At 41.8% G+C, this 22,173-nt stretch overlaps 1 protein-coding gene across 1 annotated transcript in view; it reads left to right on the forward strand.

Annotated features, from left to right (window-relative positions):
* The window catches only part of ZNF407 (zinc finger protein 407), a 445,265-nt gene that overhangs the window by 8,013 nt on the left and 415,079 nt on the right, over nucleotides 1-22,173 (forward strand). The gene's annotated exons all lie outside the window — the stretch shown is intronic.

Here is a 22,173-nt window from a genome sequence, read left to right on the forward strand (position 1 = left end):
TTAATGTCTGTGTTTTTTGTTTTTATCTTGGGTAACTTGGTAGAATTCATAAAATTGATTATGAGTATGTGATGCACAACCCACACCTGGGTCTCTTTTAAATTCCACACTTAAATTTGGAGATTATACAGAATTTATGATATCTGAAGTGGGCATGGTTTAGGATGCATACTAAAGGCCTGGTCTGGCTTTCCTTGTGCCCCCAAATCTCCCATTGCAGTTGTGTGCAAGGAATGCAACCTCAGGTCCCCACATCTAGTTGACATTTCTATTACAGAAATGTACAAGTATCTCTGATCAGTTCTCACAAAATAGTGGAAAAAGAAAAAAAGAAATTACCATACATTAAACTCTGTTAAATTGGAGTTAAGCTTGTAAATCTGTATCTGTGACTTAAGGGAAAACCTAATGTTTTAATCCAAACCTTTGAAAGCAGATGTAATGCATGTTACCACATTGTGGGTCTTTGTCCCTCTCTAGTGGCTGATCTGCATAAGACGTTAATGAGCCAGCTACTGCTCGCTACCTGTGAGGGTGCTTAGTCTTTTATCTCAAGCAATTTATTCCCTCTTGGTGATTCATAGCAGGCAGTTGACACACATGGAAATGCAGAAGTAAGATACCTCTCAAAATAACCGTATTTCCAACTATGTTTCTCTCATTCATAACATAACCATACACCTGCACACTGTACACTTTCTGCAGTGACAATGTGAGCTGCATTTTGGTGTTTGGTGTGCACCTGTTGCACACTGTGTGTGTGTCACTTTCACCTATTGTTCGGTTGGAAGTGATGCATTACAGCTTAGTTCAGAGGATCACTGTGAAGCTAAAGCCTGGTCAGGGGATAGGAAACTCCAAAAATTCTTAACAAGAGTCATGCTCCCATGGATATCTTCACTGGCTGCTTCCCATGAATTCCTTATTTTGTGTATATGTGTGTGTGTGGTGTGTGTGTGTGTGTGTGTGTGGGGGGGGGGATTGGGATGGGAACTTGCAGAGGTGAATCTCTCTCTGTTTGTCTTTCCCTCCTCCCTCCCCCACCTTTTTACATCTCTGCCTTTTTCACCTGCAGAGGCCAATTCTTGTGGTGTACCCATGTGGGGAAGATGATGCCACAGAGGTGATAGTTCTTTCTTTTCATATTCCCCATCCCAGACACACCAAATCTGGGTTTTCTGTAGGTGTGAAAGGAAAAAAAGTATATCACCCTATGTCTGGTAAATTGTTAAATGGGTTGTATATTTCTGAGAAGTCAAAATGGGAAAAAATGATAAGGCACCCAGAAGCATATTGTTTTTTATACTTTGTTGTTTCAGCCCCGTCAGAAGCAAAGTGCACTGAATACTAAAAATGCTAGGCTAGCATACATATTCTTTACAGTGCACAGCCTGATTGTTACAAGTCTGAGCTAATTTTTTTTGGATTGAATCCAGTGCTAGTATAATGCCCTAGTTCAAAGATAAGGTACATAAAAATGTTTTATGGATGTCGTCTTCAAGATCTGCCAGGCTTCTTTTCTATTGTTTTCAGTGTTATTAGTATAACAATGGGATAATTTGAATTGTATTTCTATTTTTTTTTCTGTTGTTCAAATTTTAATTTTAAATTATTTACAAGTTGGAGGCATGAAGTTGAGGGGCTAATGAATGCTTAAATAAAGGCCTTCCTTAAGCATGTTATGCTTCATGTTTTGAATTCATAACACAAACCCTAATGAATGTCTCCTAGTTACTCTTATTTTAGAATTTATGAGTTGCCCTATTTACAACTTTTACCTAAACTGTGAAAGGATATTTTTCTTGTTTAAATAACTGTGCTTTTTAACAGGTTACAGCTGTTAGTTTGTAATAGTATAGAAGGAAATACAATACAAGAAATGAAGAAAAAGCCTGCAGCTGATCTACAGTGATAGGAATATAAATGCCCTAATGTCAAACCTTTCAACTGTACCTATTTTGAAGGTACAACATAGAGTTTTCACTTCTGGCCCCAAGCACATTATGTACCGGAATCCATGAAGTTGTGCTCTTGATGTCTAAATTGTGTTGGGTTACTGAATAAACATTTTTTAGAAGGTAGGATAGTCTCCTTAAGTCTTCCTCAGAGCGCATTTGCTTAACAAGCCTAAAGTTTACTTTTTTTCTCTCTTCTCTCTCTCTGATTTTGGACAGTAAGTAGGCTTTGACATACTGTGACTATGGTCACCATTATAAGAATTTAGCTAGGTAGTGTGGGGTGAAAACAAATCTTCCATTGTTTACGTGCACTTATAAGTTTGTGATTTTTGAATATTTGACAGTTTTTTTTTTTCAACTGGTGAAATATAGTAGGATCAGGACTAGTTACTTAGTTTTAATTTGAGTATACTGTATGTTCATGCAATTTAATCAGAAAGGAAAGAAAACATGGAACCAGAATTTTCTCATTTACATGAGTGTAACTCCATTTAAGTTAATGCATTTACTCCAACTTACATTGCTGTGACTGAGATCAGAATCTGATCCAAACTCTGTATCTCCTAAACTGGGCACTTGGAATGTTCTAGGAGATGAGATAAAAATGGAACCTTAACCAAACCTTCCCCAAATTGGATGGTATGGATAAAATAAAACCTGCCTCCAGACCAACAGAAAATCAAAACTGACCCTGATTTGCATTATTTTTCTTCTAACTTTTCATCTAATTGTATCCCTAGCCATAGGTCTGAGTGCCCCTTCTGGCTCATTTCATGTCAACGGATAGGATTGCAATAGGATGACCAATTGAGTAGGTGGATGACAAAGAGGAGAAGGGAGAGGCAGGAGAGAAGAAGGGGAATGTAGGTTGACTTACCTCTGAAGTCATTGTTCTACCCCTCAGTAATAAACAGCTCATAGAGCAGCAGCTACCTATTATAGGAATGCCAGCTATTCACAATTTCCCATTCCTAGGTGAAAAAGATGCTGAACTTCCCTGTTGGGGGAAAAATAATTGTTTGTTTGTTTATTTATCCCCCTCCATTCAGGTTACTGTTATCTTAGATGTTGCCACCCTAAATACATTGTGTTTTGGAGTACCTTTTGAAATGTATAAATGTAGCTGGTCTCTTACAAAACATATACATACATATTCATAGAAAATCGTGCATATATAAGGTTAATTAATGGGTTAATTAGTGCTACCATGTCTGGATAGCTTATACTGGAAATAAAAGAGTATTAATCCCTAAAATGTATGTTTGAAATATTGTACAGTGGTGCAGAACTTATTTGTGAGGAATCTGTATTTGCTTAGGGACTCAGATAATATAATGATGGGTATGGTGTGGTATAAATACCTAGATAGATTAATCACATTTTATTAGACGTATAGTTATAGGCTTTGGATGAAATACTATCCCCATTGTAGTTGACTTTAGTGGGGCCATGTTTTCCGCCTTTTTTAAAATTGTTTTTCACTCTTCATAAATTCTGTTTCCTAAGTAAGTGGGACCTGTATAATACTACTACAATTTTGTTTCTAATAAGTAAAACTGAAGGGAAAGGGAAAAGAAAGAACATAAAGTATCTTCTTTGGAACAAAACTGCACTAGGAGTTTTGTTTTATGAAAGAAGATGTTCTGAGTGTTGGAATTGTCTAAACCATCAGAATTGCCAAGCGTAGGTAATTACATAATTTCACACTTTCCAATAAAGTCAGACCCTGATTAAGATGCTGACAGCCTGTGAGAGTCCATTCTTTGACAATGATGTCTATATTCCCTAAACTTGTGGTGACTGTATCTAAGAGAAGACACTGAGATTCTAACCATTTACTTTGAAGAGACTCCTCATTGACAAATGGCGAATATTCTATTTCTTAAGACATGAAAACTTTAAATACATAAATACTTCAGCTGTTCCACTTTCCGCCAGCTTACATTTTGCTGATGCCAGGTCTTTTCACTGTCTTGGTTCTTACTGTCTTTCAGTGTGTTTTGATGTTCATATTTCTTTTTTATTCCTTCTTCCTTGCTGTGCTACCCCCCCTCCTTTTCTTAAACAAATAGATGATATGGTAATATGAGCCCTAATAGGAAAAAGGTATTGTTTAACTCAGTTGGGGTATTACTAATCCAGTCACCAAATGCAACCATAACACAGCATGCATTTTAATTATTAAATATAATGGAAACTTTGCATTTTAAATCTAGAGCAATAAACCATTTGTTTGAAAGTGTACTGTTTAGTTCTGTGATTTCAGCTCATAGTGAATTACAGTGTGGTATTATTTGATCAATTATTACAGGTTGAAAAGTAGTAGGGTTCAGTGGTTGTGTTAATTTTTAAAATACATATGGGAGTCACTGAGGGTCAAACTGAAGATGAGTCCTATGTGTTTGGGATTTTTAAAAAAATCACTTAGTAGACTGAATAAGCAAGGCAAAGAAATATATAGAAAATTATCCGGTCATTCCACCTAATGATAATTTAAAGGAATGTTGTCAAGACTGACAGCCTAAACTCAATTTATAGAATAGACTTTTGGTTATTAAATGCCACCCTTATTTTCTCCTTCTCATTTCTATTTGTATGAGAGGATTGTCTTAAATGCTTGTAAAGTAGAAGTCTTGTCAACTGCAGCCTTATGTAAAGGACAGTGTGCAGCTACAGCACACCAGTAGGAGCCCTGAGCAGGAGCGGCTCCAGCACCAGCGCACCAAGCGCGTGCCTGGAGTGGCAAGCTGCGGGGGGCGGCCTGCTGGTTGCCGTGAGGGCGGCAGTCAGGCTGCCTTCGGCGGCATGCCTGTGGGAGGTCTGCCGGTCCCGCGGCTTTGGCAGCGCTTCGGCGGCGGGTACGCCGAAGGCACGGGACCGGCGGACCTCCCGCAGGCATGCCGCCGAATCCGCGTTACCAGTGGACCTCCCGCAGGCATGCCGCCGAAGGCTGCCTCACTGCCATGCTTGGGGCAGCAAAATACATAGAGCCGCCCCTGGCCCTGAGCCTTTCTAAATCACAATTCCTGCTTCCCTTTTGCTCCTGGGGATAAGTGACTTAGTGCAGCTCCAGAGTCCAGTTTCCTTTCCTTCTCCTGCCAACTCAATTCTGCTAGTAGTCAGCTATATTGGGATTATGGGGTAGAACCAAGGCTCACCTCTCTCCCTGCAGACATTGCTCCAGATGGGAGTACGGAGCTTGCAGCCCCTGCTCCCTCTCACTTCCATACTTACATCTATATTCAGGGGAGAGCTCACATGGCTGTGCAGAGGGTGGGATTTCTCACCACCTAGTCTTTAATGTCCACCACTGTTTGCCTGTCTTCGTCTTACTTTGCATGTTAATGTTCATTTTGGAATCTACATTCATATGTATTAATTTATTCATTTATGATTATTTACCCTACTGCATTAAATAAAAGTCCTTATGTCCTTTAACTCTTTGGCTGCTATTAACTTATACGGCTTTTTGTCTGCCTTTATCTTGTTCTTGTAAGTTTTATCAGACTCTGAATCTTGCCCTACTTTTTACCATCTAATTTGGGAGCGTATTTTCCCCCTCTTTGAAGCCATTTTGACTATTGCTTATTTTTGCATTTTAGAAAGTCCCTATTGTCTTCAATACCTGCAGATTTTAATGCTTCATCTCCTTTCCACATACTCAATAGGTTTAATTCCTCTAAATTTTCAGTGGTGGAGATGGCTATGGTGATGACTAATGGGATACAGAACTTTTCACCTCTAGTTTGCCTGACTCTGGCCCAGGTTAACAGTAACTGAAAATTGACATCTGTCTGTTCAGTGACCTGTGTGAAATGAGTTGATGGTCTCAGGCCAATTCTCAGTCGGCTGGTGTTCAGATCACACAAAACACAATTATATTTTTTCTTCTTCAAGTGCTTGCTCATGTTGATTACAATCAGGTGTGCGCGCGTCGCGTGCATAGTAGCCGGAAGGTTTTTCCCCTAGCAGTACCTGTTGTGCCTCCATGGCACCGTATATAGGGCCCTGCCGACTCGCCGCCACTTCATATTCTTCTTATCGCCTGTGACTGTTAGCTGGAATGCTTGTTCTCACTTGCTTCGGCAAGCCTTTCACCCTAGTAGTGTTCAGACTTTATCCTGTAAATAGTTACATCAGTAGTTAATAGTTGTAGTTAGTTTGTCAGTATATAGTTAGAATTCCAGTAGGAAATTGTTCTGGGGTACCCACCTACTCTCTCCTACTGGGGCATGCCTCGGTCCCTGGGGTTTAAACCCTGCACAGCTTGTGGCAAACCTATGCCCAGGAGTGACCCCCACAGTTCCTGCTTAAAGTGTCCGGGGGAATCTCATCAAAAAGACCGTTGCAAGATCTGTAGGGGATTTTGCCCCAGGACTCAAGGGACAGGGATCAACGGTTCAAAATACTTCTCATGGAGGCTGCCCTCCATGCCCACTCAGACAAGGGGTCAGCTGAGCCGACGCCGAGCACCTTCGCATGGTGCATAGTGTTCTGGCGTCGACACGAGAAACTTCAGCGCTGAGAAAGCACTCGGATAGAGATCCTCAGCACCGACAGGACTCCCTGCACAGGGGCTCCATGCAGGGCAGCATGTGGCAGTGTTCCCAGTCTCCAGTGCCCTGGAAGAAGAAGAAGAAGCCTGTTATACCGTTCATCGGCATGGAAAGATTCCGGCGCAGTGAGATCTGTGTTGGGCCACATAAGCGCGGCAATGCCTAGCCTGGCTCTGTTGACTCCTGCCCCGACAAGGGGTCAGTTGAGTCCAGTTCCCCAAAACTCCCCTCCCTGGGAGGGTTGCACAGAGGTGTTGGAGTTGCCCTCCATGCCGGACACCTTTGAGGTGGCGAGAGAACTCATCGCATTCACGGAGCCACCTTCTCCACCTAGGTGTGACAGGACACTGAGCTCGAAAGCAGCGGCACCCCTGAAATCCTCGGTGCCATCCCGAGGCAAGCCAGCGATGGGACCACACCGTTCACCATCCCCTTGGCACTGGTCACCAGTACCTTCTGGCAGCGGACAGGCAGGAGAGCTGCACCGATCCCCAAGCTCCTGGCACAGGTCGGCACTGGTACCCCAAGATCCTCCTACAGCGAGTCCTCCCAATCAGAGTTGGAGGCAGAGTCCTTCATATCCAAGTGGAGCCAACACAGATTGGAGCGCAGACGCTCGAGGTCGGGCAGGGAGAGGCAGCAATTCCCCCGATGCTGTGGCCCGCGCAATGGCAGGCTCCAGCCCAATGACCATTTTGGACTCCCTAGGCATTCCACCAGAGCCAGGAGTCCTATTCCAGGAGGCCTCAGAATCCCACGTGCCTCCCCCACCTCCCTTGGTGCAGGACCAGCTGCTCCACGCCGCACCGGAAGACCCAGCACCGGGTGATCCCCTCGGTGCTGAGGCCCAAGAGCAAGGGCTGGTCCTGGTTAGAACCTCATCTTCATCCTCACCGGGTGAGGCAGTGGCTGGAACCTCCACAGCTCCTGGACTAGAGGACAATAGGGTCCACCAGCAGCTCCTAAAGAGGGCCCAGAACCTGAGGATCCAGGTCGAGGAGGTCTTTGAGACATCGGACTCTATGGTGGACATCCTGGTCCCCTCAGGTCCCTCTCAGGTTTCCCTACTGCTCATAAAAACTATACAAGACACCACCAAAATGCTGTGGCAGACCCCCACCTCCCTGCCACCGATGGCGAAAAGGACAGAAAGAAAGTATTTTGTTTCATCTAAGGGGTTTGAACATTTTTATTCTCATCCCTGCCTGACTTCCTAGTGGTGGCAGCAGCAAACAAACAGGAACGCCAAGGGCATCAGGGCCTGTCGCCTAAAGCCCATGATGCACAAAAGCTTGACCTCTTTGGGAGGAAAATCTATTCTACCGGGAGGCTCCAGCTTCGAATTTCAAACCACCAGGCGATCCTCACTAATATATCTTTAATTCCTATGGGGCTATGTCTAAATTCACAGAGGTTCTGCCAAAAGACTCAAGGGCAGAATTTTCTGCATTGTTGGAGGAGGGCAGGCTTGTGGCAAGGGTGTCACTCCAGGCAGCCCTGGATATTGCTGATTCGGTGGCACGCACCACAGCTTCAGTGGTGGCCATGAGGAAGAGCTCCTGGCTGCAGGCATTAGGGCCCTCATATGAGGTCCAATTGACCATCCAGGACCTCCTGTTCGAGGGCTTGACCTTTTTCTCTGAAAAAACAAACTTTCAGTTTCATAGCCTTAAGGACTCTAGAGCCCCTCTCAAGTCCCTGGGTCTCCATACTCTGTCTACGCAGCAGAGGCATTTTAAGCCCCAGCCCCGCCTCGATTCTACTACCCGCAGAACAGGAAGAACTACTCTAGGACGTGTAATAGAAACAATAGGAAGCGGCCTCCTCCCTCATCGTTTCAGGGCTCTGGGCAGGTGAAACACTCCTCAGGTCAAAAGCAGACCTTTTGAAGGTGCGCCCGAGGGTGACACACCAGTTCAAACACTGGATCCAACCATTCCCTCCTTTTCGTGCTGACTATCCCATTTCTACCCTGCGTGAGCCCAAATTACGTCAGCAGGCTGGTAAAACTGGGATACTCTCTCCAATTTAGCTCCCTCCCTCCCTTTCAGCCTCCTTCCCCATCCCTCTTCAGGGACCCTCTCATGAGTAGCTTCTAATGCAGGAGGGGTACATGCTCCTACATGTGGGGGCAGTGGAAGAGTTCCCTCAGGAATTGAAGGGCAGGGTTTTTTATTCCCGGTATTTCCTAATACCGAAAGCCAAAGGCGGCCTCAGGCCCATCCTAGACTTGCAAGACCTCAACAAGTTCATGAAGAAACTGGAGTTCCGCATGGTCTCTTTGGCCTCCATCATCCCTTCCCTTGATCCAGGGGACTGGTATGCCACCCTCGACTTGAAGGATGCTTATTTTCATATTTTGATAACATATGTCTCACAGAAGGTACCTCAGTTTCGTGGTGAACCACAATCACTATCAGTTCACAGTACTCCCTTTCGGCCTGTCAGCGGCACCTCGAGTGTTCACCAAGTGCATTGCAGTCATGAGCACTTCTTTGCGGAAGTGCCAGATGCAGATGTTCCCATACCTCAATGACTGGCTGATCAAGGGCCTCTCCAAAGTGCAAGTGGAGGGGCATGTGAGCCTGATAACAGCAACTTTTGATGACCTGGGCCTTCTATTGAATATGCAGAAGTCAACCCTGTCCCCTGTTCAGCGGATAGAGTTCATAGGGTCAGTATTGGACTCAAAACAGGAGAGAGCGTTTCTGCCACAGTCGTGTTTTCAGACCCCTTGTGACATCATACAAGGTCTCAGACAATTCCCTACCACCACAGTCAGGAATTGCCTAAAGCTCCTTGGCCACATGACTGCTTGTAATTGCATAGTACAGCATGCCAGACTGAGACTCTGACCTCTTCAGGTGTGGCTGGCCTCGGTGTATCGACCAAACCGGGACAGTCTAGACAAAGTAGTCATTCTTCCCTGGCCGGTTCTCGAGTCTCTCCTATGGTGGCTCAACCCGCAAGTGGTGTGTGCGGGTGTTCCCTTCTCCAGACCTCAGCCATCCCTGTCACTGGTTATGGACGCATCAGCGATGGGTTGGGGAGTGCACCTAGGGGGACTCAGGGCCTGTGGTCCCAAGCGGAGCTCTCACTTCACACCGACATCAGAGAGCTGAGGGCAGTCTATCTGGCATGCCAGATCTTCCAAGTTCACTTGGAGGGGAGGCGTATATCTGTCATGACAATAAAACAGCGATGTTTTATATAAACAGATGGGTGAGCATGCTCCTCTCCCCTGAGCCAGGAAGCCTTCAAAATGTGGGACTTCTGTATAACTTGCTCAATACCCCTGGAGGCGTCTTATCTCCCTGGAGTTCAGAACAAATTGGTGGACTATCTCAGCAGGTCTTTTCACAACTACAAGCGGTCCATCTGCCTGGATGTCATGAACACCATCTTCTGACAGTGGGGAATTTCCCAGATAGAATTGTTTGCCATATGACATAACAGGAAGTGCCCGCAGTTCTGCTCCTTCCTGAATCACAGCACAGGCTTGATCGCGGACGTGTTTCTTCTTAAGGACCACCTTCTTTATGCGTTTCCACCCATACCACTTATCCACAAGGTACTACTTAAGGTTCGGAGGGACGAAGCCTCGGTGATATTGATAGCTCCAGCCTGGCCCCATCAGCACTGATGCACGTCTCTTCTGGAGATGCTAATGGAAATCCCGATCACCTTACTACTGCTCCCGGAGCTGATAACTCAAGATCACAGCCACCTTCAGCACCCCAACCTCAAATCTCTTCACCTCACGGCTTGGAAGCTCAATGGCTAAACCCAGCAGAGCTGGCTTGATCTGATCAGTTAGGGAAGTCCTCAGCAGTAGGAAATCATCCACTAGCGCCACCTACCTAGCCAAATGGAAGAGATTCACAATTCGGTCATTGCAAAATCACAAGTTTCCTACCCACTCGGCTATACCCTTTATGTTGGACTATTTCCTGCACCTAAAGCAGCAAGGGCTTTCTATGTCATCAGTAAAAGTCCACTTGGCTGCCATTTCTGCCTTTCAGCCAGGCGTGGGAGGCTGATCGGTCTTCGCCAACCCAATAGTCCAATGCTTTCGTAAGGGACTTGACAGGTTATACCCTTAGGTACAACAGCCGATCCCAGCTTGGGACCTTAACCAGGTCCTTTCCAAACTAATGTGGCCACCCTTTGAACTACTTGTGACATGCTCTCTGCTCTGACTCTCATGTAAAGTGGCATTCCTGGTAGCAATAACCTCTGCCAAGAGGTTATCCGAACTTAAGGTCCTAACATCTGAGCCTCCTTACAGTGTTCTATAAGGATAAGGTTCAGCTTTGGCCACATCAGACCTTCCTCCTGAACGTTGTCTCCCAGTTTCATGTTAATCAGGATATTTTTCTCCCAGTTTTTTACCCCAAGCTGCACGCAAATAGCCGGGAACAAAAACTTCATTTTTTGGATGTTCGCCGGATGCTAGCCTTCTATATCGAACGTACAAAGCTGGTTTGGAAATCTACTCAATTATTCATTGCAGTAGCAAACAGAATGAAGGGGCTCCCAGTCTCTTCTCAAAGAATTTTGTCATGGATTACATCATGTATCTGGGCATACTACGATCTGGCGAAAATACCTGCCCCGCACTGACAGCACACTCCACGAGGGCGCAGGCATCTTCAGTGGCATTCCTGGCCCAGGTACTGACCCAGGAAGTTTGTAGGGCTGCAATGTAGACCTCAATCCACACCTTTACCTCGCATTATGCCATTACTCAGCAGGCTAGAGATGATGCAGCCTTTGGCAGAGCTCCGACCCCACCTCCAAGTTCCTGTTTGGTAATCACCTAATTGGAATCGATATGAGCAAGCACTCGAAGAAGAAAAAACGGTTACCTACCTTTCGTAACTGTTGTTCTTTGAGATGTGTTGCTCATGTCAATTCCAAGACTCACCTGTCTACCCCTCTGTCAGAACAAAGGTGGCAAAAAGGAACTGAAGTGGCGGCGGGCCCTATGTACGGCGTCATGGAGTACCCAATGGGTACTGTTAGGGGAAAAAGCTTCCGGCTACTGTGCACGTGGCACGCACACACCTAATTGGAATGGACATGAGCAACACACCTCGAAGAACAACAGTTATGAAAGGTAGGTAACCGTTTTATAGTAATGGTGCCTGTCTTGACAGTCTTAGCACAGAGATCAAGGGTTAAATGGACATGGGAACTGAATTACCCCCTTACCGCTACAGGTAAAACCTCACTGGAACAAGGCTGAGGCACAGTTGGTGGGAAGTTATGTAGGGAAATATGAACTGCTGCTCCCTGTATTTTATCTGTTCTGTGGATAAACAGATGACTTAAATCTCCAGAGATAATTGGTACTAACACTAGACTTCTCTATTGCCTCTATGTTATTTAGGGCAAAATAGTGTGCTCTCTTCAGTCCTCATGTACAAGTCTCATTTATGTCAAGAGCAGTTGTGCAAACAGAGTGAGGGCAGTATATGGCCTTTAATTACTGACTTAAGTGGATAAGCATTAAAGTTTTTATTCTGATTGCCCTTCTTCTTCCCTCCCTCTCTGCACTCCTTCCTTGTCTTCCTTCTAAAACAGATTTATTTTTTAAAAATTTGTTAAAAGAAAAGTATACCAACTCTCAGTATGGAGTGAATTTTTACAGCTGAGTTATAAATTCCTGAAACTAGGGGGTTTATAATGGAAATCCTGGAGGGGGAGAAGGGGCAGTGGTACTATAATACATATGTAACCTTTTTTCCCTCTTTTTAGTGAATAGACCGTTTAAACTAAATTAAGTAAAGGGTATAAATTCTGTTGTTTCAGTTTTTAATATTTCATGGCTGATTTTATAGATAAAAATTACATTTAACAATAAATATGAAGCAGAATTTATACAGCCTGTTCTAGTTTGATATGGAACAGCAAATCCCATTTCTCTGTAGCTGTAAAGAAAATTCATTATAATGTCTTTGGTTGTAAGAGATGGCTTCATTGTGATTAGTTACACTGATAATAAAACAACCTTTTTACAAATGGCATAAGATACATGGGATCTCATGTGTCTGCCTTTTAATGGCATTGAATTTGTGCATTTGCTACCTTTATTCAGGGACCCTTTTTTTTTTCTTTTACAATGGGACACTTTTTAAATCTGCAAGTTATTTAAAAATATGGTTAGCCTACTATAACTATTAATTTTTTCTTAAAAATAATAAATTTCTTTGGAGAAAGAGTTATTAATGTAGCTGGCCAGTCTTAATTGCCTTTGTTGTTGAGCTTTTCTAATTAAATCAGCTCACTTTTGATTTTTTTTTTTATTAAAAAGGGCTATATCTCCTTTGTTTCCTATATCATTTTGTTAATTGTGAATGCTAAATTCCGGGGCCAAATATTCCAATCTGGTCCCTGAATTTAGGTTCAGAAGCCATATTTAAGATCTAAATAAAAGTGGCCTGATTTTCAAAGGTTCAGCACCCATTGACTTCAATGGGATTTGTGGGTTTTCAGCTCTTTTGAAATTCAGACCACTTTCGTTTAGGTTGTATACATATGGAATTAGGCACTAATGCTAGATACCCAGTTGTGAACATTGTGGCCAGTATTTATAGTTAAACTTGTTTTATTAAATTAAGTTTAAAAATGCCTTTAATAATATTTTGAGCACCTAGTTCACTGGTGGGTTGGCCAAGTAAAGTGAAGTGAATAATCTAATAAGATTCTGTACATATTTGTATTGTCAGCTATTTATACGATAGCAAATGCTTTACAAAAGTCTCTGATGTAATCTTATGTTTTCTAGTATGATAGGAAAATATATGTTTGTGTCGGATGTTATCATGCTTAGAAAAATTGGTATAAAAGCTACAAGAGAATATTTTACTGTATTTTAAAATGTACAATATAAGTACAGTGCATTAACTTAAAATATATTCCTTTTCTGACATAGGTTAAAAATAAGACAGTTAGGTATTTGAGATAGAAGAACATTGTAGATATGACAACAAAGGTAGTATTTAAATAGTGAATTAACCGTTGAAGGTTTGGATTTAACAGAAAGTGAAAATATGAGTGATAGTATTAAGGAAAATACTACTTACAGATATACGATACGGGGAAATTTAAGTGGCTTTGAAAATACACACATATTAAACTTAATATTAGTTTAATATGTAATATTAGTAATAATTAGTAATATTTCCCTTTTAAACTTTTTTGTAAACAAAACTTTTTGAAGCCAAGATAGTCCAGAATTTGTGGTCTATAGTTTGATACTTTACCCAGTGGTACAGTAATTTTCATAGAATTTAATGAAGGGAAATACCTGTGTTAATGACTTTAACATAGGGCTAGATACTTTATGATGTGTGCTGAGCAAGTGGTAGTGCGTAATAGCTCTTCCTCAGTAAGCAGGTTGTGACAGTCGGAGTCACAATCAGCCTCCCAGTCTCCCCAGTGCTCCAAAGAAGGAAGTAAGCTGCTCTGGCTCTATATCTGGGGTGCTGGTGCAGCTATACTGACTGGTATACTAAGGGGGCAGAACCAAGACTCCATCCTTTCCTGCCTTCCTGTGCCAGATAGGAAAGCAGGAATTCTGCAGAACTTGCTTGCTCTCCCATGTTGCAACTTGTAATATGGGTAGCATGCAAGAAAGTAAGGGGAGGAGGGTTTATGCCCCTTTGCCCCTTTGCATGGGTGTGTGGGGTTAGTGATGATCTAACCAGTAATGTATGCAACACGTTTTCTGTAGGAGCAATTTTATCCAGTTTTGCAAATATCGTCTTACGCTTATGTAGCTCAGAATCAGAGTGCATTTGGTTTAAATCAAATTGATTTAAATCACTAGTCAGTAAGACTCAATTTAATCATGGATTTCTACATAAAAGTGCATTCTTGTTGGTTGTTGTAACCTTAATACATATTCTTCACAACTCAGAGATAGATGTAGGTTTCATTTTTAGAAGGTACACACTAAACATTTTTAAAATGATTTATTTTGAAAACTTTTCAGATTAGTTTTACAGCTATATCAGAAAATGAATGATTGGTTATTTCATTTAACAAAGGTAATTGAAGCAGATATTTATGAAGTCGTTGGGAGGGAAATTATTTCCAATTCAACAGGTTAACCTATAATATTTGGAGGATTTTCTTGCCATGCTGTATTAGGAGGAGAACATCACCTGACAGACATTTAATTGCTTTATTTAACTAAAACAACAACGTTATGTATTCTGGATTTTTTTTTCAACAGCAAACATATAATATTTTAACAAAACAAGCATATGAATTTTTGAATGTAGTTAAACAGTCAAGTTTTTTAAAATTAGGTTTGTTTTTGTTAAAATTGTTTTTAACTAAAATAGTTAAATGAAATATTTAAAAAAAACCCAACAAAAATTAAACTGACTGTGTCAGCCAGGTCAACATGAGAAACTTAAAATATTGGCTTCTGCAGCTAACTCAGTCGTCTTCACCTTCATTTTCCTGTTTGTTCATAATCTGGAAAAGAAAAACAAGCTCTCCTGCTTTTTCAGGTCCCAAACAATTTCTCAATTTGGAATTAATTAGTCCAAAGGAAGAAAATATTCTTTCTACACTGGCAGAAGAAGCTACTGCTGTTAAAAGTGAGATTATCACTTCAACAGTCTCTGAATCCAAGTGCTTAAGTGACTTCCACCAGTTCACTGGTGTGACTTTCTTTAAAACATCATCAGCAAACATATATTTCTTGAATGGTTCTTATTCCCAAACTGGGTCTCTTTTACGGCCTGCTGCCATTATAGGTTTGCCCTTCTAGTGAGAGAATGGTATGGTAGATCTCAGATCAATGAAGGCTACACTCAGAAAGACCTCAAGACTGGAATATGCTTCTCAAACAGTTTCACTTTTTTTTCTACTGCCTGTCCCTCCCTTCTCACATTTATCTCAACTTCTTCTCCTCATCCAGATCTGTTCCGCCCCCAACAAACTTCTATTCATTGAACTTTTTGAAACTTTGCACTTTTAGAGAGAGGTAAGGGATTGACTCTGTGTACACAAATTTGTAGAGGGACAATAGGGTTGAGGTCTGTTATTTCTCACCTCTATATATTATTTATTTATTTATATAAAAACATTTTTGCTGTTAACAAGCGTGTTGTCTCTGGAGACACAAATCCACAGTTTGAGAACTACAAAACTATGCATCTCTGATGGTATCTTCTAGACTGAGCACTGAGTCCCATTGGGTAGATAGAAAGATTAACCTAATAATCTGCACAGAAGCCCCTGGAACCCCATAAAATTGGGTCCCTAATCCATGAACTATTGGAACTCATTTACAAAACTTTTCTTAAACATTACATGAATATATTGTCTTATGCTATATAACTAGAATGCATAATCTCTATTCCATGATGAGATATCTTTTAGCTATAATGTATCTTAATTAAAACTATCTTTAGATAGGTTTTTTCCTCAAAAAGAATTTTATCAAAAAAATCCGATTTAAATAAAAAAATCCAATTTTTTTATTCTATTTTAAAAAAATCATTGATTTTTATCTACCCTGCTCAGAATGCAATCTACTTGACCACCATTACTTTAGAGATGATATTGAAAAAACTGTATATTTTACTTGCCCATCAGAAAATATTGCTCCCACCAAGTAAATAAGAAAGTAGAATTGTTCAAGGTTCATTTTAACCCACTGGTTGCCATGGTATAAGAAGCATTTTTAGTATTAGTGCTTTGCTAACATTTCCCCTAGAAACAGAGTGGTAGGTAGTGGAAATAAAAATACACCATGCATGGAATAGGCAAATCCAGACCCATCCTTGGAGGATTCTGTACACAGAAAAACTAATATATGACTACGGAGGGCATTTTTAATATTCCAGGGTGCCCAGTTCGTTGGACTCCCTACATACTGCTGCATAGCGGGGATTCTGGGTGAGGGACAGATCAGGGGAGAGACATGGGCAAGGCTAGTGGATTCACAGATACATGGATCCATCAGCTCTTTCTCCCTGTGTGGTGGGCACTCCATCCTTATGCTGAAATAGCCACTCTGTGACTTGGGACAGAGGATTCTTTTTGCCTTGATCTTTGCTTGGTTCTTTGGTTATGTACTGGGGAGATAATTTGGTGATAAGCTGTTAGTTGAGGTATATAAATACTGTAATATTATGTAGCTGTTACGTAGTGCACTTGAAAAATAATGAAAAGATTTAGTACTGAATTCCCAATTATTTACAGAAAGGTGGTAAGAAAGAAATTGATTGTTTTGGATAACAAAATGAAGCCGCCTCATTTCATATTTTTTCTGGCTAATAAAGAATGGTGTTTGTTCTCAACACACCTGGTCCTGCAACTGTACTGCATGCATATTTCCCACTGGGGTAATGAGAGTTTTAATTGCTGATTGAGTCCCTGATTCAGCAAGGCAGTCAAGCATGCTTAACTTTAGGCATATGAGTAATCTCTTTTGAAATTAGGCACATGCTTAAATACTTTGCTAAAAACGGGGAATACCTAAATTTTAGTGGCTGACTAAGACACAAATATTGGCACATTAAAACATTTTGCCTGGGAAAGAAAGGCTGTTACTGTTTCCTGCCTGTCAACATAGAACCTGGCGAAGATCATACCAGATTTCAGTTGTAAAATTTTGAACTTTTTACAGTACAAAACCAGATAACTTTACCAGATGTTTGGTGACTTGGAATGAAACAAGAGTTTGTTCACTGGAACTTTGAAAGTAAGCAGGTCATTATGGAGGAAGTCAAGCTTTGCACACAGCCATCAATAGTTTAAATCTTGGTCACAATTGTCTGAGATTACAAGGAAGCAATTCTCTGCTGCAAGGGAGATGAGAGGATTAAAGTGACTTCTTGCATGTACTGTAAGAAATCATCAATGAGAAATGTTGTGGCTTGGTGTGCTTCTCTTGCACTACATGCCAATGATCTATCAAATGTGTATCCCAAATGTGTATCCTTGTTCTTTTTACTGGATCCTAGTGAGTAGTACTAATTGTGTTTGTTAAAGCAGGACCTGTTTGGAAAGAAGTATAAGGATTACAGATAACTGAAGGCTGCTGCTTCTGTTTTACTGAAGTCTTTTAAGGAACTAATGTGTGTTCTTTGAGCAAGGATTTGAAACAGCATCTCTTCTGTTGGATAAAAGAGGATGCAACACATATTTAAAATTTTCCAAGTAAATTAAAAAGTAAGGTGGCCATTTCCTCCGATCATGTTCCTCCCAGTTTTTGAGTTGGGCTGAGAAATCAAGAATGAAAGCAAATTTTGTGGTTCAGATAACTTATAGAGCTGAATTAAAACATATTAAATAACAATAAAATACAAGTGGATTCATTGTTGAAAATATTTTGACCATTTAGAATAAGATGGCCACAATTGTTGCATAAAATATGTATTTACATATTTTGATATATATGTTGATCTGTATAAGAAATTAATCAGCTTTTATTTTAGTGAAAGTATTTACTCAATAAATATGTAAAATTGCAATATATTACTGTTTGAAATGCTCCTTTACAGATGAATTGCAATGGAGTATTAGGCTTCCTGTGAAAATGGCCACCAGGTGTCATCAGAATGCTTTTATTTTTATTAATTTGCCATTGCTCTTTAAATGTGTTTGAACATTTTGGTTTTTTACTTGGAAACTTTTTCAAGCTACCACACAAGTATTCTAAATGGAATGGGTTACCTGCTTCAGTGAAAATCTCATACAGCTCTCTTTCAACTGAGATATTTGAATAGGTTAGTGGCAAAAGAAATACAGGAAACATAATAAAACTATGTGTCAGTGTATACTCATACATATGTTAAATGTTATTCTTTTCCTCAAATGGCTATTTAAAAGATGGAAATAGAGAGTTAAGTGATATAGGCCTAGTCTACATTAGAAAAGCTGCTTTGTAGTAACTCCATATAACAAACATACGATTGTCATCATGTCACTTTGGTGTTTGTATTCCCAGACTAGATAAAACTGATTTTTAAAGACATGTGAGATATTTTATTTTTGCCCCTTTATGACATCCCTAGAGGGCAGAGTTAAGATTATTTGGGTGTCCTAACTGTACATTTCCAAACTTTTACGAGCTTGGATTCTTTTTATGTTTAACCTTAACTCTGAATTTCCTGGGATAATTTGGGATAATTACAACATTTCTGTAATGCATTTTACCCTAAATTACTATAATGTACTCTCAACCTTAACTCCATCCTAGTGTAATTTTGACTTGGAACTTATCTACGCACATATATAGCTCTCTTTACAATATTTACTGAGCAATGAGTGGCTAGACAAAGCCCGATATTTGTAATGTGACAAGCAGAAAAAATTCTTAAACAAAGAAAATCTTTATACTTCATAAAGAAGCAAAAAAGTTTATGCCTTTTTTTCCCTTTGCAATTTACGTGGTTCCAACTGCTGCTCCCCTGCTATACCTTTGATTGGCTCATCCAGAAAGTAAGTGCATAGTTGTCTACATCAAAGATGGAGCTGGGCACTAAGCTCAGAGAAGACATGTTTTAGCCCTTCCCCCTCTGCTGGAGGTGTTAGCTTTCTGTATCTGTTTAAGAAGTGTTAATGGGCAGGTTCAACCTAGGACAGCATCAAGGAGACTTCTTGTTCCTGATGACTTCTGTATCATCAAAGAGCTGCTTGTACTTTAAACCAACTGTTTGCAAACCAAACCAACACAAGATTGTTCACTCTACCTTTCAGGCTTCATTTTGGGAAAAAGTGAAAAAAATCCAGGAATCCTTGGCAAGAATGACAACTTCAGGACAGTCTTCTAGGAAAGTTATATTCCTCTCAATTAAAGAGGAACAGAGTTGGGGACTCAAGGACAGATCATCTAGAAAAAGAATCTAAAAGATAGTTTGCCAGGAACAGCAATTTTAACATACTTTTTACTTTTCACTGTCAAAAAACAGGACATAGTCTAGAGCCACACTATATTTTTCAAGCAGTCAGCCTGATATATGGTGCACTCATGCTCAGATCACAAGCATAGGATGAAGAGAGAACTTCATAGTGTGCATGGTCCAATACCAATATAGATTAATGGATTCTAAAAACTATAGCAGAAAGGGACATTCAGACTTATCCCAGATGCTTTAATCAATTTGTTTGTTCCTGTCGGAAGTGGTTTAAAAAGTTGTATGTTGTATGTTTTTAAAAAAAATAACTTTCTTTGTTTAGAACAGCTTCATTTTGAACATTAAACATGACATGAGGAGCAGTTGCTGTTTGATAGAATTTGGTTTTAAAGTAACAAATGTTGAAAGTTTGACAATCGTGTACTGAGTATGTGCTTAATCATGGCAAAGCTTTCATTGACGACCGTGGTGCAGTATTAGGATCTGTATGCATACTAACAGAATAGGATAGTTTCCTTACTAATTTAATACCAAATTAAGGTCTTCTGTAATGTTGCACTTTAGATATTTGTTCATTCTCATAACTTCAAGTGATTCCAGAGGACTTTAGACGAAGGTGAAGAGAGTGGGGTGAGAGCCACCGAAGCTTGAACTGGGCATCATTTAGACCTACAGATCTCTGAATTATACAGTTAGTTTCTATACACTCTGAAGAACTTAGAACTTTGATGATATTGCGCAGCGACCTCTACCTACAGCAACGATGGGCAAACTACGGCCTGTGGGCCACATCCTGCCCGCGGGACTGTCCTGCCCGACCCCCGAGCTCCTGGCCTGGGAGGCTAGCCCCTGGCCCCTCTCCTGCTTTCCCTCTCCCCTGCAGCCTCAGCTCGCTCGCTTTGCCGCCGGCGCAATGCTCTGGGCGGCGGGGCTGTCAGCTCCTGGGGCAGTGCAGCTGCAGAGCCTGGCCTGACCCAGTGCTCTGTGCTGCGGGTGGCGCGGCTGTAGCGCCGCCAGCCACCGGTGCACCAGGCAGTGCCGTAAGGGAGCGGGGGGGGGGGGGGGGTGTTGGATAGAGGGCAGGGGAGTTTGGGTGGTGGTCAGGGGGCAGGGGTGTGGATAGGGGTAGGGGGGGAAACAGGGGGTTGAATGGGGGCAGGGGTCCCGGGGGTGGCAGTCAGGAAGGAGTGGGGGTTGTATGGGGGGGCAGGGGTTCCGGGAACAATCAGGGGACAGGGAGAAGGGGTGGTTGGATGGGGCAGGGGTCCCGGGGGGGGGGGCCGTCAGGAATGAGAGGAGGGGTTGGTTGGGGCGGCGGGAGTCCAGGGGCAGTCAGGGGACAGGGAGCAGGGGTGTGTGGAAGGGGCAGGAGTCCCAGAGGGGCCATCAAGGAACGGGGGGGGGGGGGGGTTGGATGGGGCAGGGGCAGATAGGAGATGGAGGCCGGGCCACGACCCCTTCCCCTAACCGGCCCTCCATACAATTTACGAAACCCGATGCGGCCCTCAGGCCAAAAAGTTTGCCCTCTCCTGATCTACAGTAATGATCCTTCTTACAATGTGAAAATGGTCAGAAAAATGGCTCTTTAAAAATGGGACCTTGTTGCTCTGTAGATATGCACCCTGCATATATTCCAAGTATTACTTGCTAACTTTTATTGATAAAAATAAGTTTACTTTTGTCAGTGCTACAGAGCCAATGCTGCGATAGGACAGTGAACATTAAAAATGTTTTAAGACCCTGATTCAGCCCAAACTCTTCAATATATCTTAATTTTAAGTATGTGTTTAAATCTCATTGACCTCAACAGAACTACTTGTTAAGTTATGCACATGCTTTGATTAATCATCAAGTTCCAGAATCTTTGCTACTGATGATGAGGCATGAGCCAGAGAGGGTGCAGCTTGCCTTTCAAATCTCAGGTTGAATTTGCTCTGGTGACAGTTTATATATATACCTTGCAATCTGATTACATTTGAAATGTAGTCACTGAGTGCTGTACAGAGTCACTTTTCAGAGTTAACCTCACTTTAAGGGCTCAGTTCTCAGCTGGTAAAAATTGATGCAGCTCTTTTTGAAGATACATCCCTTGGCCCACGCCGCTTCCAGCAGCTTCCATTGGCCTGGAGCAGCGAACTGCGGCCAGTGGGAGCTGCGATTGGCCGGACCTGCAGACGCGGCAGGTAAACAAACTGGCCCGGCCTGCCAGGGGCTTTCCCTATACAAGCGGCGTCCCAAGTTTGGGAAACACTGCTGTACACTATTGTCTGGATCAGCTTTGGAATTATTTATTGCTATCAGAATGCACATACAGTTATGGTCAGGGGCTCATGCATTCAGTGGAAACTGAACCAAAATTTGGCAGCTCACTAACTCTGGGTCCAGTGGCAAATTGATGTTTCTACGGTAGTATAAGGTAAATAGAAAAACATAGATTTTTATTGAATTATATATTTAAAATGGAGTATTCAATCAAATCATATTAACTTTATTACTTTAATTTTTATTTTAATATATACTTCAGGTTTGGAATGTTTTTTTTCTTTTTATTACACACACAAAAATGACAGATTTCCACAGAATTTGTTCAGGGGGCAGTTGGAGGATTCTGTATCTGGAATGGATCTGCCTTCTTTTGACATGGAGAGGAGGATCACACTGGGCTGTTGGGGAAGAGTTGTATTGACAGTTGTTAGTGGAAAGGAGGTTTTTGGCTGCTGGACTGGAGGTTTCGGCTTCTGTAGTGGTGGAGGGGTTTGGGTTTTTTTGAGA

This window comes from Emys orbicularis, chromosome 2, assembly GCF_028017835.1.
Source record: "Emys orbicularis isolate rEmyOrb1 chromosome 2, rEmyOrb1.hap1, whole genome shotgun sequence".
Classification (NCBI taxonomy): Eukaryota; Metazoa; Chordata; order Testudines; family Emydidae; genus Emys; species Emys orbicularis.